At 31.6% G+C, this 19420-nt stretch overlaps 1 protein-coding gene across 2 annotated transcripts in view; it reads left to right on the top strand.

Annotated features, from left to right (window-relative positions):
• Window positions 1-19420, top strand: part of LOC108915469 (UNC93-like protein) — a 107582-nt gene that overhangs the window by 19357 nt on the left and 68805 nt on the right. Inside the window, exon 1 of one of the 2 annotated variants that reach the window (XM_018721504.2) lies at window positions 12140-12269. The exons of the other annotated variant lie outside the window; for it this stretch is intronic. The gene's annotated coding sequence lies outside the window, so the exon portion shown is untranslated. Of the gene's footprint in view, window positions 1-12139; window positions 12270-19420 lie in introns of those variants that run through there. 2 annotated transcript variants of the gene reach the window in all.

Raw genomic sequence — 19420 nt, 5'->3', positions numbered from 1 at the left:
TGTGACAGATTTTTTTAATCCGTTGGCGGACTTAAAACATGATTATTACTTATTTTATGCGGAATTTAATTCTTACTCTTGATAGATTTCAAAAAACTTTGTCTCATTTAACTCTGCATAAATGACGTACTTGTACATTTTTTATGACTATATTATTTTAATTTCCGATCTTTACAGAAATAGGAGGAAATGCTACGCAATCCTCTCGGTAGACTCGTAGCATTTTTCTTTATTTTTTACATATTGCCCTATCTACAGTGTAAATACACTTCAATCATTTCATTATTCGTGCTCTTGTTTACCAGCCCTTGTCCCATCTGCTTGGCGCTATCCGGATTGAACTAGAGCCTCGTTCTTCCGTGCTAGTTTAACGTTGCGGTTTGTTATTTTCATAATGTGGTCAAAGTTAATGCCAAGTTATTTCGTTGTGTTTATCTGTATGCCCAACTCCACGGTGTCGTCATCCATACCAATAATGCGTCTCTTTCCCAAAGGGAAAACATTTATTTCACAACCAACTACCACCGTAATATGAACTGATATGTTATTGACTACTGTTCATCATGTACTAGTAAGTGGTTAGGTTATCTCGTACCAGTATACCAAATTAGTCCTAATATCTACGCAAGTTTTCTTTAAAACATCCCATTACTTTTCGATACGGTAATACCTCTCTTCACTAGCTGTTTTATGTGATGCTTCCATATTATATATTTGCTAAAGGCTTAGTATCATCATTTACTATTCACAATTCCAACTAAATCCACCCACTGTTCTTTAACATTGAAAATGTTTAAGGGAAAAGGGGTTATAAACTTTCAAAGTGTAACAAATGTTCGATCGCAACCGCTGGGCGCAGGGGTCGGGTGGTCCGATCGGAGTAATTTTGGTGTCGGGAAAATTTGTAACAATGACAGACGACACTAATTGTAACAAGATTTCGCAGCGTTGCCAACTTAACATATCTAGTTACTTACTCAGTTTAATATCAAAGTGGTGTCGCGGGAAAATTTAAAATACTTTGTAAGTAGTTCTCATTAAATAAAATAATACTAAAGTAATAAAATGAATGCATAATGACACCCAATAGTAATAAATTAAGCGTCAAATTTTGTAGCACTTTTACTTGTTTTTTTATGTAAATGTAACGTAAAATTAATTGTATATCACGAGCTTATATTTTCCACAAATAATAATTTTAAAATCACAAAAAGTCATCTGCTAAACTACTAACTTTTACCAAGTTATAATAGTATTATATTGTTTAGTTTATTTTGCTAAATAGGTTTATTAAAGGTAAGTGAATTGGTGCAATAAGTATTAAAGACTAAAAACGTTGACTGAAATATTGAGCGAATATTTCAATCAACACCTAAATATTTTTTTTAGGTTAGAAAGAATACACAAGGTATATTTTTTTTTACCGTGGCAATATTCCTTAATGATTATCTTAATATATACCTAAAAATGTTAATGTACTTAGGTAAAACAACAATTGTGCGGTATCAGGAATTAAAAGGTCGATGAAGAAAAAATTAGAGGGCAGTGCAGATGAATAGATCAGGATCAGTAGTTGCAGTTGCAGTTTGACAATGACTTCACAACAATCAACAGTCAATAACACCGCTGCATTTTTTTTTAGGAAAAGTGTAATATTAAATGCAAATTAAAAGACATAATAGTTAGATTTTTATTTAGATTCATTTACAGAAATTCTAGACTTATTGCTATACAAAATGTTTACTAATTAATTTTTCTGATGGTAATAGAAAAGCCAATGTATGTAAACAAAAGCAATATAACATTTGGTAAAAATTATACAAAATATAAATCAATATACTGAAGACATAGAATGTAGATGCGGAAATTAAAAAAATATATAAACAATATTTATGATTGTATTACATTCAAAATACATAATAAAATGTGGAAACAAAAAAAAACAATTCTTTTAATGATAAAAAATGTATGTCGGAGATGCTTTCATTATAATCAATATAGCTATAAAAAACAAATGAAAATGTGAACGAATGGCACTTTCCTTAAGTTTTCTATAATCCATAACTATTAAAAAATAATCAAACGAACCTTATTTAAAGTGAGGTTATTTTACCTCCACCAGGAACGCCAGAAACTCGTGGAACTCAATTGATACCAACTAAAGTTAAACAATAAAATTTGGTAAGCAACTAAATTCTAGTTCGATTTATATTGGCAACATTGCGAAATCTTGTTACAATTAGTGTCGTCTAACAATGACTTTGTAGAGTATTGCTGATATACCGATAAGGATGTGCAGTTGAGTTGGCTATAGCATCTTCGGCGGTTTTCAGAAATGTGATGTCTTTTGTTTTATCGTTTTCGAGTTATAAAGCAATTCTAAATTTTCGGCAAGTTTACCGTAACCCTGTATTACACTAGATGTCGTAGAATGGTTTAAATATTCTACAAGCACTATAGTCCACGGGCCCACGTACAAAGAAAAAAATGATTACCAGCAAGCTGTAACTTTGCGTGCAGCTTAAGTTTGACGAGTCTCCCAAGGTTTGACTACGAGGAAAATTCAACAGTGGTAAGTTTTCCCGTGATTTTCAGGAAAACATGTCAATCTGGCATAAACATGGAATGTTATGACCAGCACCTTTTTTAAGTTTATGTGAAAGATAAATTTTTTAAACCCCCCAAAAAATTTGTCCGACAAAAAATTATGGCATTTTGAGTTAGTCCCCCACCCCAAATATGTCTATTTGGTGACATTATGGTTGGTGACAACCAGCAAGTTAATTTTTCTGGGAAGGATTGGTAATAAGATTTAAAATGAAAGTATCTTATTGTCCGATAAAATTCTTGAGAAGATTTTGCAGTCCGACGCCAGTAGATGTCGATTTAACGACAACATGGTTGGTAATAACCATATTTTTTTTTGTACATGGGCCCATGGACTACTACTGTAGTGGACTCTACCAAAACTCTAGGTATAAACACTTCACTTATAGAATGGACTGGATATTGGAATCAAGTGGATATTAATAGATAACATGTTCTCCGCAATTCCTTATAAGTACCGGATAAATTCCTTTTCCAATATACAGGGTGTAAGAAATTTGACTGCCATTACTACAGCATGAGATAGAGTAATCATAAATGAACAAAAAAGTTGTATATTACAGGGGTGTAAGAGTAACAGTGTTCAAAATACAGCCAGTATTAATATTGGGGAGTTTCATCACAATGTGACAACAGCGCTTAACCTAACGCCACACAGCTGATGCATACCACGTGTGCACGCGGCAAACTTGTCCTACGGGAAAAATGTAAACAACTATTATTGTGAAACATTTAGTTTTCAAGACAATTGTTTTCCAGTTTTTAAATAAATAAAATAAAATGTATCGATTTAGTAGTACGAAAATAGTATTGTGCTTAAATTTTAGCTCGAATTTTAGTAATTATGAATCTCTCAAAACAGGAACTTTTAACCAAAGTATGAATTTGAGAATTGTGTAATTAAAGTACCCAAAGATTCACGTCATCCAAATAATCATTCGTATTAAAAATAATTTAGGTACTTACCAAAAAGCAAAATTCAGTAATTTTTAAACGCACAAGTACAAAATAAACTACAACATATGCTCAAAATGTCCACCACCATTTTCGATGCACGCACGACAACTTCAAATCCAATTTTCGCGCACTCGCTGGAAAACACCTCAAGAAAAGGAAATAGTGATACGCAAAAAACACTCAGACACGGTCCAATTCCAGATACTAACTAAATTGGGTATTGCTGGACAGCTTAGTATCGAATTTTAAATTTGTTATAACGCAAATCATTTTTTAGAATTAAGCTTAAAGAAATTCAGAAAGTGATAAACATTGTATTTTATGGTAATCTATGCACGCAGTTATGTCAATATTCCTTAATTAATCGAACTTTTCTACATCAAGAAGATTTTAATAATTTTTTTCTCGGAAATGGTTGAGCTTAAGACCCATGTCACATAATGTTTTTTATTTACTTTAAATCTCTAAAAAAAATTTTACTGAAACGGGCACCACTGTTACTAGGTGGTTTCCCTGGAAAAGGATCGCGTCAACTTCGATCTTGTTCCCTTTTGCCTGACAGTGACTGCAAATGCAAATTGAAACATGCGGTGATGCATGTATCTAATCCTATGTTTCAAGTCACAACGTGTGCAATGTACGAAATCGATATCGTGTCGGTTGCAACTAGCAACATTAGAAGTCAACAAGTCTGACACAAGTTTTAACGTTTGTGGATTTGTAGCTACTTGTAATGAAAGAAATATGGAGTTTTAGAAGACATTTTTAAATGTTTCATGTCTGTGGTGCAGATGTCAGGTTTCATGATTCCTGAAGTGATGAAAAACGTGAGCCCCTACATGCATCAACCCATATTCCAATGTATATGAAGGTTATAAAACCTAACCTAATACAGCCCAATCCAATTCAACTTAACCTGACCAAGATTAACCTGTTGTGAATTAGTAACATAATGGGAAAGGCCATTTTTTATTTAGTAGAATAGTTGTTTCAATATTTGCGTTCAATGGTGTGAAATTTTTCGTTAAGTGAAGTTTCATGAAATCAACTCTTGAATTAATTTTGATTTTTTTTTGCACATGTGGCAAAATACAATAATCAGAGAAAATAGTAAACTTATAAGTTTTAAGAAAAAAGCGCTCTACAAAAAACGCGCAAGTAAAAAACTTTATAGTTAAAAAAATTATTATATTAACAGGTAGTCCAAATTTTTCCGTTATAGTCCAAGATCTTGACGCAATATCGACGCATATTACCCGCGTTTCAAATACGGAAACTTAATTTACATTAAACAAGTATTTCAGTGCCACACCTTGTTTGATTTTTAAACGCAAACTAGCCATGCCGGCACATCAAGTAATTTATATACGTAAAATATTGACGTCATTCCCTAAAATAAATTAACAATATTTAAATACTAATATTTTCTCATTGTGTACCAAAACTGTAGGTACAGAGTGTACGATTTTCATGTAATCACTATTATTAATATTAGTAGTGAAATGAGCGAAGAACGCTGTGCATACAGTATTAAACAGAAAAATTGCAAAGGCTTTTGATGACCACTTACTTTTGGTGAATGTATTAATAGTTTCTAAAACGACACTTCAGTAAAAGTATAATTTTACTTTATCTTTTCACATGACTTACAGCAGAAAGTACAATGACGTTCTAGAATTTTTTGAAAAACAATGTAAGAAAGTTCCACTAAGAAAATTTTCTTGTAGACAAGGGTTTGAAATCGTTTAGTTAAAAAGATGTAAAGTAAGCTGCCAAAAAAATTTTTAAATATAACCACAGTAAGATACGAGCTCCAAATGACACCCAGTGTAAGTGTTTCAATCAGTTACAAAAATCTCGTGAAAAAAAAGCAGATTTTTTGTGTCCTGCAGGGGGTACACAAATGTGTTTTGACCTAAAAGATATATTCAGAAAAATAATATAATATCTGGAAAAGAGTTCTTCCAGAATCAAAATTGCTTTAACATGTTGCTTATTATACAAATCAAAGTAAGGAAAACAGTAGTTGAAAAAAATACATTTGCTGACAAAATCCATTCTTTTCAATGTGCAGCATAAATTTCTTATATGTATTTATTTTAGGTCCACTTCTCTTAATACATTTTTTTCTTATTTTAATTAATATAGGTAATCAGTTAAATATAAAACAATCAACAGCACTTTTGATTTTTTAAGTCTTAACTAATATGTTTAAGTATTGAAATTTTCTAGAAAACGATATATACATATTACCGATATCAAAAAAGTAAACAGTTTTTTGGCACTTGAGGTGCATTTTCCAATGAATGCATTTTTTCCGCAAATCACTTGATTTTTTAGATTTTCACGGAAAATTTGATTTTTCTATTTTGCATTACAAGACAATTTTGATGGAACACGCGAAATTAAATTCTTGTCTGGATCACCTTTTTTTAACTTAATCGGCATCTGTTTGGAGAAAGGTAAATTTTTGGAAAAATTTTAATATGATAAACTTTTCCGACATTAAATCTAGCTCGCCCTGTAAGTAAAATGCATCTTTGGGGAGTTACAGTCATTTTTAACCAATTTTGACCATTATCAAAATGCCTCTAACTCAAGATTGCATTTTAGAGAAATAAGTGCAAGAATAAAAAGTTTTTTGAGGTTAGAGGAAAATCCTGACATGACAAAATACAGATGGGTATCATATTCTGTCATATAAAAAAAAAATTATTCATGTGTTCATTGCTTCTTTATGAAATGCATATTCAAATGAAGGTTCTTTATTAGACATACCTACCTGGACAAAATTTTAAATGTTAACTTTACGCTCTATTCCACTGAAGGTGTTTTTACACAGTTTGATAATTCCAATAATTCAGTTATCGCTCACATCATTCTCTCATATATTATTTCATCCACACGATAAATGCGATTGCGAATTGCGAGATTCACATCTACTGAGAAGTGAAGGTTATTTGTTTTATAATAATACCTATACATGCAATATATGTGCAATCAAGAAATACAGTTCGAATAAAAACTCTAGTTAGTCTAAGTTTTTCAACGGTGAAAAAATAAAAATAATGCTCATAGTTTCATATTTCTCTAAACAAATAATATTTTAGTATATTACCTCTGTTTGCTTTCAAATTTAGGTATTGTTAATTGTGTTAATAAATTCGTTTGTTACTAACATTGTACTAAGGAGTTATTCAAATCATTCATTATCTAATAAACACGTTTTTAGGTTAATAAGAAAAATAAACTTAAACCTTACTTCTATATTTACATCTATATGGAAACAAAGATATTTATTTGAGTTTAAAATAAACATCTAACATTTTTTAGAATACTAATATATTAGAATTAGAATGTCAGGTCGGTTTTCTATATTTGATCGAGAGCACTGTAAAATAAAATATCCCTATCAGCGTCATCTACGTGATTTCTAATTTTTAAAAATAGCACGTGAGCATGCTATTTTAACCTAAAACAGTACATAAAAACTGGAAATTTTGAAAAAAAATATTTTGAATATAGAATTCTTTATTATAAAAAGAAATGGCCACCAGGATCACAAAATCTCAGTCTCAGTGACTTTTTTTTGAAGTTTAAATTCAAGATCACCTCTCTATATATCTCAAGAAAACGTAACGAAAACATAAAGTAACCTTTACTTTTCAAAAATAACTCTTTTTTACAACAAGTCACATACATTTAAAGTTTTGTTCAGATAAATTATTTTCAAATTTTCTCGATTTTAATAAATTTCATATGACGTGTTTCTCGACTCTTTTGTTATTTAAAATTTTATCTGACCAAACTTTTACAGTAATCTGATTTATGACACAAAACTCACGAATTGACAAAGCTGAGTGTGCGGGCGCATAGTGATGGTGCAAGAACTATGCCACAATTCAGGTCTCTTTTTGCAGATTTTTTCACGTAACCATTGTAAAACGCCTTTATAGTACACACAATTCCATTAATGTCGAAAAAACAGTGATCATCACTTTGACATTGAGTCGAAACTGACGTGCTTTCATGGAGCGTGGAGATAATTTGCCAATCCATTGTAATGACAACTTTTATCTCAGTGTTTCCCGTTATGATCCTTTGAATGAATGCCTCATCGTCATTGCATTGTTCAAAGAGTTTCCGACAAACGTCCACAGGATTTCGTTTCTGTTGTATGGAGAAACAAATTTTGCTGCAACTTGATGCGTGTTCAATTTTTCAGTCAAAATTTCCTGGCTTGACCCAATTCAGATGCTAACCTCTTCTGCAATTACTCAGACAGTCAATCGGCGGTTTGTGCGCACCAGATTTTTAACTTTCTGAACATAAGAGTCATCAGTTGAAGTCGAAGTCATTCCTGGTCGAGAATCATCTTCAATTGACTGACGACCACTTTTAAGGAGGTTTATCGGGTACGGGGGTACGTCTAAAGTCTAACGAAAGTTTCTGTAGATTCGCTAGTGACTAAAGTAATAAACCTTTAGATTTGGCAACGTTGCACTTGGCTGGCGCGCTCGGCTCGGCGTTCGCTCGCTCCCGTTCCATCATTCTGTTTGTTTGAATACCTGCGAATTTCAAATAATACGCTACGTCGAGACCGGGACGTTGCCGCTATTACGCATATGGAGTCAACGACAGCAGTTTGAAGGAGAATTATTATAAATTATATATCTTACAAGTACCTAATCGATTTCTACAAGCTGTCTTACGGTTCCTTAGATATCGGTTTCCTATTTATACAAGTTGCTGTGGAACCAGTTCGTCAATTCGCCACGGTAGCGCAGTCGGTCGAGAGTGCGGTGGCAAGCATTTCTCGGCCAGGCTTCCTACTCTGGTCCGGGTTCGATCCCCGGTGTCGGCACTGGCAATATCGATGGATAATGGGTGTTTGTCCGCGTTTTTTTCAAGTGTAGCCCCCTTCCACACAGCCTTTGGCTTTGGATTTGGGGGTTGTCTCATTTCTGTGCTGTGTTTTATGTTTTAATTGTTGCGCACTCTAAGTGGAAAGACCAAAAAAATCTGCATTCTCATAAGACTCTGTACTAAATCATGAAAAATTATTTTATTAATATCTCGTCTCTTAGGTATCCAAACTAGTCATAATTTTTTTGAGGATTTTCTTCATATTAATAAGCTTATATTATTTTTTTTATGAATATTTGTTCGTCAATTCCAAATCAGATAAACGTCCTTAAATCGTGAAAACCATTCACAACATTGCGTACGACCCAGAGCATCATCTCCGTAAGCTTGTTTCAATAGTTGAAATGATTCAGTGAATGTTCCACAGTTTCACGAAAAATTTTAGGTTACGTCGGTCCAGAAAATCACACATTTCAAAAATCGTCACTAACACTTAAACACGTTGCACTCAAATAACATAGTAAAAATTTAACCATGTTTCTAATTTGTAACTGAGATTACATGGATTTTTTTAGCCGCGGCTACGCTCACCTCAAGATATTTTTAAGATGCTGCAAAGAGATTACTACAACACTGTAACCGTTTCGTATTATTAATAGTGACAATTGTCTAAATAAGTGAAATTATGTTGCCGTACGCAATTCATTCTAAACAAATAGGTAGGACGCCAACGTCGAGCATGATAATATTCTCATTGTTATTTCACACGTAGTAAACGATCCTTTAAAAAGAAAGATAGGCATACGCTAATTAAAATAATTATATAATTACATAGGTAAAACCCTCATTTATAATTATCCATTTATAAAAAAAAACATAATAAATCTGAATGAACACAATACACGTTAATTATTGAAATTTATGTAACCTTAAACGGACGATTTATATGAGTGATAGAGAAAATAACTTGCAAAATATAACTTCTTGTTTATATTACGATAAATAGTTCGAGTCATAAGATTTTAGCCGATTATAATCGATTAGGTTGACAGGAAACACCATAAAAAGATTGAAACTTGATATGGCTGCGAATTATGCAGCTGAAAATTGCACGTATAAAGCTTATTCTTCTACTAGGTCTGTTAATTAGACACGTGTGCTGTTCAATTTATTGTCGCAAGAATAATTACATATATCTAACGGATGTGCCAAGAAATGGATATAAATAAAAGTATCTAAGGATTTATAAAACGCAAACTCTTAGTTACATCTTACACTACAACATGTTAAATATTCTTCAAAACGTACCGCGGTACTAAATATTATACATGCTGCGAGAAAATATATTATAAGTAATTTTTTATTTAACTTTATGTTCAGGTTTAATTTTAAACGTTCAGCAAAAGTATCTTTTTAAATGTTCCTTTTTTTCCATTGTATTGGTGACTTTGCCTAATATTTTTCAATGACTTAGTCAACCGACTACATTTTTTTATAGCTACTTATATTTTTTAAATTCAGCATAGTTCAGCATAATAGAATTTGTCCAATAATAAAATTATCCAGGAATATTTAATTTTTGAAATTGAGACTTGCTTTTAACATTTTACAACACACTGTCAGTTTAAGTCGTTTAAATGTAAAATAGTATTAACTAAGCTACAATATAAAGGGTGTTCCAAAAGAATCGCGGAATGAGGAAAAAAGATTTAATTAATTAAAAAGTCGGCAAAGTTTTCACATGTTTTTAAAGGGCATTGCCAATTTGCCATTTTGTTTTGGTAATCAAATGTCTTTTCGTTAACGTCGTGTTCCTCAACTCCCTATCATTATTTATTTTTTGCTCACTAATTTGCGAATAACTTGATAACAGAAAAAGATGTCGAATTCTTTTTGGCGTCAAAATGTAGCTATTATTATACTCTTCAAATTAACCCATACAAAGTTTTATCCTGCAATTTCACTTTTTTAAGAAAACGTGAAACAACCTAAACTTGGATAGATAACGCCAATAAATAAACAACACTTTCATTAGAAATGAACTTATATTACATTAATTACTTTTTTGTGCTTAATTTATTGATGTAAGGAAAACTATAGCATTGCATTTAAAATTTTTGAGAAAAAATCCATAAAACGGCATTTTTTTTTAAATAACGCCATGTATAGGTTTTCATATTGAGGTAAATAACATTGCGCATTCACCACGAGATAAAGCATGAAAATACCTTTCCAACGAGGTACAACACTATGGGCTTTTGATGATACAATCCTTAAAAAAATGCACATTTCTGATCAGACATTGGGGGCTTCCCCCTCCCTTTCTGTCGAGAAATAGACCAAAATCTCAATAACAATAGTTGTGCGCAATGAATTCGACTATCCATATTCTACTCTATGTTTTGGTATGTAGATTGCGCCCCTACAACTTGGGAGGCCGAGCTACGACTCGAAAACTATTTCCAGCGATTTATCTTGGTCAATTTATTAATAATTTTTTTTTCCCCAAGCTCTAGGGCCTATACTTTCTCTAATATCCTACCTCGACGACCTTAGTGGGACACCCTGTACTGAAAAGAAAATTGTTCTTTTATACAGGTTTATAACTGATTATGTTTCTGTTTCAATTTTTAAATTTCAGGCATTCAAAATGTATATGTTTTATAACATGTGGGTGTGAAATTGTTATTTTTTTCAGTAAAATTGTAAAAATAACATAAAAAGCAGACTACCATTTGCTGGTTTATAATCTGGAATATCTGAAATTGGTTAATTTGATGTCATACATTTCTAATGCCTCCTAGATTGTTAAATTGAAAAGAAACTAAATAAATTTAAAACTACTCGTAATTAATGCGATTTGAGGAATAGAAAATTTAAGTGATGCTGATTGAGGCTGCGTAACCAGATTATGAATAAAAAAAATTCATGTACCTAATGTTATTTTCTGGAAAACCTACTACAAAAAAATCACAGAAATCCTATATCAACTTTATCGTAATTGGTTCAATAAGTAGACTAGACTATTATACAGGGTGTTTATTAAGTACTTGTACAAACTTTAAAGGGTCAATCTTTGACTAATTTTAAGAAAAAAAGTTCATATGAACATGGGTCCGCAACGGCTTGGTTCTTGAGAAAAGAAAAATTATAAATTATAAATTATACCCCATATATGACTTTTTTCGATATATTTTAATATCTCATGTGGCGTTGCAATAATTACAATCTACTACTACTAATAGTACTACTAACATTATTTATAAACTCAATAACTTCAATTTTTTTAGACGAATTAATAAAAGGTAAAAATTGAAAAAGTTAAGTTATAAGGGTCAGTTATGTTGGATGTCTTGTGTGGGACGAATTTAATTCTACGTTCTATACGTATTGCAAAATATTTCAAATTGTCTAGATTTTTTAAATTCAAAATTAGATCCTTTACATAAAATTCCAAATTTCCATGTCACAAAAATATTAATATTCAAAGCGATATCAGTGCCTATTGTGTAAAATGATATTCAAAGACATTAAACAAGAAAACTTTCCGCTCATTAAAAATAAGACATTTGCGGTTTGCAACTTCACATACATAACATATTTTGTCCACTGCTTCATCTATTTTTATTTGGCTTGGCCGCGGTAGATGGTTTGAAATCTGACTGAAAATTAAAGCAAGATTAGCCACGAAACAGTACCCAAGTTTGTCACCTAACAGTCTTAGCATACAAACGCGTATTATTATCCGCAGTGATATTCCATGTCATTAATGGTTCTAGACTGTTTTACGATTAAATTTAGCAAAATTCTTCACTTAATTGACAACACCAATATCACAGGTATGTTTATGTTCGTTTATCTGTTTAGTTTTATGACGTGTTTACAAAATAAATTTATAACTAATTATAAATAAACATGACTTTTGTCGCCGTCTAATCCGGCTAAGTATTTGATCGCATTTTTATCGGGTCAATATTGTGTTTAAAATATATCCTCTTATCGAAGAACCTTTATTTATATTATTATTTACATATGCGCTGACATATTAATGTTAAAAAATAAAATTATAATGATTTTTTACATGATTAGTAAATACTTGTGTTGTGCATCCGGGTGGTTTACAGCATAAGAAATAGAGAAAAACATATTTTGGTTTGACCTTATTTGAAATTATTGTAAATGACTTAACTTTGGGACAAACTATAAACAAACAAAATAGAAGAAACAACTTTTGCAACAACCTTTGATCCAAAAATGAATTACGTATTTTCTAGAACAAGGTTTTAACGATTGTAGTATATAATATTTCAAATTGTACTTATTTATAAATAGACAATTTAAGCGGAAAGTTGTAGACAGTAATTTCATATTTTTGGCAAGGCATTTTTATGACAAGCGATATATAAGCCATACTTTTTCAAGGTATGCCTACCCGCTTACAAGAAAAGCCGATGCCTAATATGAAAATTCCTGCTTTTCCTGTAATAATTTTTCTTTTACGTAATGCAATAATTATTAACTGCGTACCTATGAACGGTTATACATATACGCTCTCTAAACTAATAGTGGGAGATGAAAATTTTATTAGGTATGTTTTTCACGTTTAATACAAATGCTAAGAAAAAAATTATTACCTATTTTAAATATCTTAAAAGCATTTGGCTAAAAGTAGATTTTCATTGTATCCAACTAGTAATTTCCTGTTCTAACTGAAAAACAAATATTATGTTTGTAACACATTTTTTTACATTCATAACAAAAATATTGCCTGATAACTGTTCCGTGTAAACAATAATATATATTTTGGCAAGATGCCCGTGTAATACGATGTTTACGAGTTTCATCCAGTAAATTGATTTAGCTATGTAAATATGTAAACAGTTTTGTTTCCAATATACAGGGTGTTTCTAAACTATGGTGCCAAATGAATATGACAGATAGAAAATGTCATTTTGAGCAAAAAGTTTCAAGTAAACATAGGTCCGAAAATGCGTAATAAAAAAGTTACAGGGTGATAAAGGTACAGTTTGAGAAACGATTTTTCGCAATAACTTCTAGACAAGTTAGGCAATTTAAATGAATCTTGGTGCAGTTTCTTAGACACTAAAATGCAACAATTTCGTGCAAAAACAATTTATTCCCATCGCCCAGGAGCGGAGAGCCGGGGTAGCACATAGGATTTTATTATGAAAATAAAATTGTCCTTTGCATTTTCGGAAAATTGATCAAATTTTCTGAAAAATAAACTAATATGTCACAAAAAGGTACTCTTGTTCAATGTCGCCAACATGAACCGTTCTCTTTAAAATTTGCAAAATTTATTGTCGTGCACCCGACAACAAGAATGCTGTAATCAAGAAGGCTATGCTTTATGTGGTAACTGGGTATGGATTTGGTTTGTAAATTTGTTATAACAAATAACATTTATTTTTAAATTACAACATAACAAAACTACTTACTACAAAAAAAAGTTATTTAAGCATATGTTGAAAGTGATCACCGTTAGCTCTAATACATGCTCTAACTCTTTTTAAGAAATGAAAGGGGAGCTTATTCAAAACTTCTTCATTCGTCTTTATTTCATTGAAAGTGTCCGTTATTCTTTGCCTTAAATGATCCTCGTCTTCTATTGGAATTTCATACACTTTAGATTTTGCGTATCCCTAAACAAAAAAATCTAAAGGAGTTAGATCTGGGCTTCTTGGTGGCCATGGCTGAGGAGCATCCACGATCAATCCATCTATTTGCAAAAATATTATTTAAATGTCGCCTTATTGTCGAGAGTAGTGAGGAGGGGCCCCGTCTTGCATTAGCCACATATTTCTTCTGGTTTCCAAATCAAGGTCTTCCAAAACTTCAACAAAGTCGTTGTTCAAAAAATGTAAGTAATTTTCCCCATTCACATTTAGAGGAAGTTCAATTGGACCCAAAAGTTTATTGCCAATTATTCCCGCCCATAAATTGATTTTAATTTTGTATTGTGAATGTCGCACAACTGTTGCATTTGGATTTTCATCATTCCAGTGATGACTATTTCTTAAATTGAAAATGCCATTTTTTGTGAAATAACACTCATCAGTAAACAAGATACGTTTGGCGAACATCGCATCAACACGAACCTTTTCTGACATCCAGTTGCAAAATTGTAGTCGTTTTGGCAAATCTTCAGCAAGCAATTCTTGTACTTTAGTCATATGATATGGATGCAGTTGCTGTTCCCTAGCAATCCTCCATACCAAGGAATGTGGCATATTTTCGGCGAAAGCAATTCTTCTGGTGCTTAAAGTATCATCTTCTTCAAAACGTTGGAGAACACGCTCTTCAGCCCCTGGAGTTCGGATCGTTCTGGGACGGCCAGTGTCATAATGACTTTTTTAAAAGTACCTGTTTCTCTAAGGCGCCGGTCGATGGACATAAACAATTTTCGAGAAGGTATTCTCCTATTTGGATATTTGGATAGGTTTGTTCATATAATCTACTTGCCATTCTTGTATTACAGTCACATTTTCCGTAAATTAAATGCATATCTGCAAGTTCTCCAAAGGTGTATTGTCCTGCCATAACAACTTTTAATGAGAACGCCAGCTAAATTTTATGCTATCAAAACTTACAATTAACTTTTGACAGGAAAACTGAAAGGTTATTTTAAATTTCATGGCTACTATGATGACGAACCATTTTTACCATTTCCACTTATAAAAGTCCAGGTAACAATTTTTTTCCTTTTTTCCCACTAAATGAGTTATTTTGTATGGGTACATAAATACTGCCAATTTTCAAAAAATGTATACTTAGATAACTTTTATTTAATTTTTTATTTAGGTAAACTGAATATTAACATATGTCACGATAACTTTGAAGTAATATGAATAAAAAATATGTGATGGTTGGAATTATTACCTACATAAAATAAAATAGGAATACGGCAAGATGTAAACTTATTTTAAACAGTAGAGTTATGCTAAAATTACTTAAATGCAATATAAACAGTGCAAACAGCCGAAAATAACTATTTATCCGAAAGTAAATTGCTTTCAAGGAATGTTTTTGAATCTTTCCTTTTATCATATTACATTGAAAGGCGTTTCAAAACAACTAGAAATAACAGGTTTAACTTTATTATACCACTGAAAATATCCTCGCCTCCTTTTCCAGATAAATATATACAAATAAGACAATAAAAGACGCATAAAAAGATTGTATCTACTGCAAATTCCTTTTGTTATAGCACAACATTTTATAAAAGGTTAGTTAACTACTTACATGTGTAAACTGCTACTGCCTGTGTATAACCGAATATTGAAATTTCCTTTACACCAAATTTCTATAAAGTTTATTGACTTGGATCTTAGAAATCATTAATGGAAATGTGGTATTTACGTACACACCTAGTAAACCACTGAAACATAGATACATACAACAAGGTGTAATTGTACCTTATACAAATGTTTGCAAATACACGTTCTTAAGGAAAGAACGTGCTGTGCAATAATTAATAAATATTAGTCATAAATTTTATTTACCGTTGTAAATCCAAGCAAGTCTGCGCAATAATACTTTTTAACATTCGTTCGTGTCTAACAAAATGCATGATAATTAAAATTACAGTTTTTTCGATAAAAATTGTTTCAATTTCACCTTGACTTTAGTGTTACAAATTTTAAAATCACTTTTGTTAACGTTAATACCTGCTACTGTGTCATGGACGGTAAATAAAGCTTTCGCGAATATTTATTAAAATTTACCCACCGATAAACAAATTGTAATTTGTATACACGTCTTTATTTACACCAATTTGGGTCAATATATTAATATGCATATATGCTGACCTTTGAAAGTATTTACTTGCTTATTTGTCTGCTGCTTTGAGGGATTCGTAAAAGCGTATGTCCATAATTTATTTTATTTTTCCATGCCTCTTCCTAGTAACAAAATAACAATTTGTTTCAAATCATTGTTTTAACGTACGCCGTCCAGAAGAGTAATTTAAAATTAGAGGAATTCATTCAACCATAGAGATCCAAAGTAATATCTAAACCACAGCATAGATATGTAAACAGCAGTTCCGTTGTCGGGCACTTTGATCTCAATCGGCCGTTTTCGTTGACCTTGGATGGAGGAGCGCTGATCAGGGCCGTAATGACAATATTTTATTTGTGCAGGAAAGCTCATTAAAATAGATAACAATCGTGATAGACATCTAATGTAAAAACACTAAAATTGTTAATTCATAGTTTTATTACTACTTCGTGACCTTTTTCTAATCGCCTTAGATACATTAGCTTCTGAAGCACTTTAACGTAATATCTTACTTGTATGATTCGTCTTCGTTTACTGAATGTTATAATATCTCTAATAATAATTGGTACAATTACATTTTATATCATAATGGTAAAGAGTATGTATTATTACTGACAAAATTCTTTAAAATTAATTTTGTCTCACGCACGTATTTTAGTTTTGTATTATACCGAGAAATCCAGAATGATTAATGGCACCGCTACTTACAAATATTTTGTGTGCCGCTCTCCTATTGTTTTTACTCTTCGTAAAAAATTTAAAATGATAATTGCTTTGTTGGTTTAAAGTTAAAAAAGTGAATATGTACTTTTAATTTTGACCAAACTTCTGTCCCTACTAGTAATAATAATTTTTGTAATTAATTTGTTATAATTTCTAACTATTTAAACATTGAAATGAAGAATAAAATCACATAATCACAATTTATTTATAATGACTGTTCAAACTGTTTGTCTTCGTTCTATATACATAGATTTACTTTGCTTCTTTCTATACCTAGTATTAGCTAATTTATTTGTTATATGGAATTTTTTAGTGTTCCGAAGAGATAATAATCTAAGGGAGTCAAATCTGGAAATCTTGGAGGCCATAAGCTTCGACTAATAATGCAATCGTCCTAAAATTCTCTTAGGAACTCCTGTGTTGTTAACTAACTATTGCCCCATTTTATTGAAAGTAACCATTGTGCAATTCGTCGCTGATTTAAAAATAGCTGCAAAATGTTTCGTATATATAATATTATCGTCAAAGAAAATAGGTTCAATTATTCTTCCCCGAGATATGGCTACCCAAACTCCTATTTTAACAGGATGTAAAGACGTTTCCATTAGCACGTGTGGATCCGCAGACCACGTACGATAATTTTGTGAATTTATGTATCCACTAGGATGAAACCATGCCTCATCGGTAAAAAAGTTATATCTAAAAGATTGTCATCGTTTAAGTTGTTGTTACAATAGTTCACCCTTTTTTCATTGACTAATGGTAATAATTCTTGCACCGTGGAAACTTTATACGGATGTAAATATAATTTTCTTACAGCTCTGTGTACTGAACCATATGACACTCCTATAATTAATATTTTTAAATGCTGATATTTAACATTTTATAAATATTTACCCGCCTGAGCTGAAAGTTGTAAAGGTTTAATGGAATTTGCTGCTAAACGCTCTCTAACATCCCCTAGTTTATCTTCAGTTAAAACTGACTTTCTCCCAGGTGATTTTCCTTTACAAACACTGCTAGTATTTCTGAATCGTGTCACCAAAAGTCGAACATGCTGAGCAAAAACGTTATAATCAGCGGCTTCATGATTTGGAAACTCTTCCTATAGTTACAAAAAACATCTAGTTGACCACTGAAAGTAGGCCTCTACCGTCTATCGTCTTCTAACGAAAATACCATTTTCTAACTTATAACAGTTCGAGTACTTTATATCGAAGAAACCATCAGTATTTGCTTTCTTACCACTAAACTAACAATTAACAGTGTTGAAAAACACTGATTATTTAGAAGATTAACTACATAAATTAAATAAAAACATATAAATAAATACAACAGCAAGCACACACGGAAAATACGAACGTCTCTGAATTGACAGATCGTGTTAGTTTTATGCAGAAAATGCTTCTTTGAGAAAATTATTACACAATAAATCATTTCATTTTTAAAATTTATTGCAAATTCAGTAAAAGTTTTTATTATCAAGTATGAACAAGGATGTGCGGCCTGCTATGCGCCTCTTACGATATTCCCTCATCTGAATTTACTGGTTTACTTATACCGTGTATAGACATTTCATATTAATTACATTTATTTATTTCTTAGGTTAGTATTTTTATCAGAACCTTGAATATATAGAGCGAACAAGAGTTGGTCACCCTTAACCATTAACCACAAATTTAGGCAAGCTTAGACTGTCGACACCTACAGGACATTGCACTCAACGTCGTTAGAAAAAGAGTAATTAATAATTGTACGCCTTATTAGATTTGACATTGTCGATAACCAAGTAGCATTTATCACATTTGATTACCAATGATCGGCACTATCCACCAAAGGAGAGAATGAGTTCTTTGGTAGCAGATCCCGAAACGTTTTTGAAATTCCTTTAAACTGTTTTTAAAGCAACGCATTGATGATACCTAAAAAGCTGCCAAGTTACAGAATAGTGTGTCTTTTTCACTGAACAGGATACGTCCTCTTTTATCTAATATTGATTTAGTGCCTTTTAGCTAAAGTTCCAAACTATGTTGTGTTCGGGAATACTTTAATTTTATGATAGCTTCTTTGAAACCGTCTTGAATGTAAATTTTTAAACAAATTACACTTAGTGACAAAATGGAACTATCTGGCAAAGTTTAACATTAACGTTATTAAAAAAGAAAAGAAAATTTGGCAATAAGGATTTTGCCCCTAAATGGGGAGTAATTGCAGTACTTTATCAATATCTAGGGATTTTACTCGCTAGAATACATAAGTCATAATCTATTTTGACTTTTAGTATTCTTTGGACAACATACGTCCACATTTGCTCTAAAAAAGCTAAAAATCGTATAATTTATTTGTTCTAGGCAAAATGACTTCTTCTATTGACAATCTGTCGTCAAAATTCTGACAAATAGCGTTTTTCGGCAACCAAAACCACATCTAACATAGTTAATTTGCTCGTGTTATTTGACAGATCTCG

This window comes from Anoplophora glabripennis, unplaced genomic scaffold (assembly GCF_000390285.2).
Source record: "Anoplophora glabripennis isolate ALB-LARVAE unplaced genomic scaffold, Agla_2.0 scaffold737, whole genome shotgun sequence".
Lineage (NCBI taxonomy): Eukaryota > Metazoa > Arthropoda > Insecta > Coleoptera > Cerambycidae > Anoplophora > Anoplophora glabripennis.
This window is presented reverse-complemented; position numbering and strand designations above follow the sequence as displayed.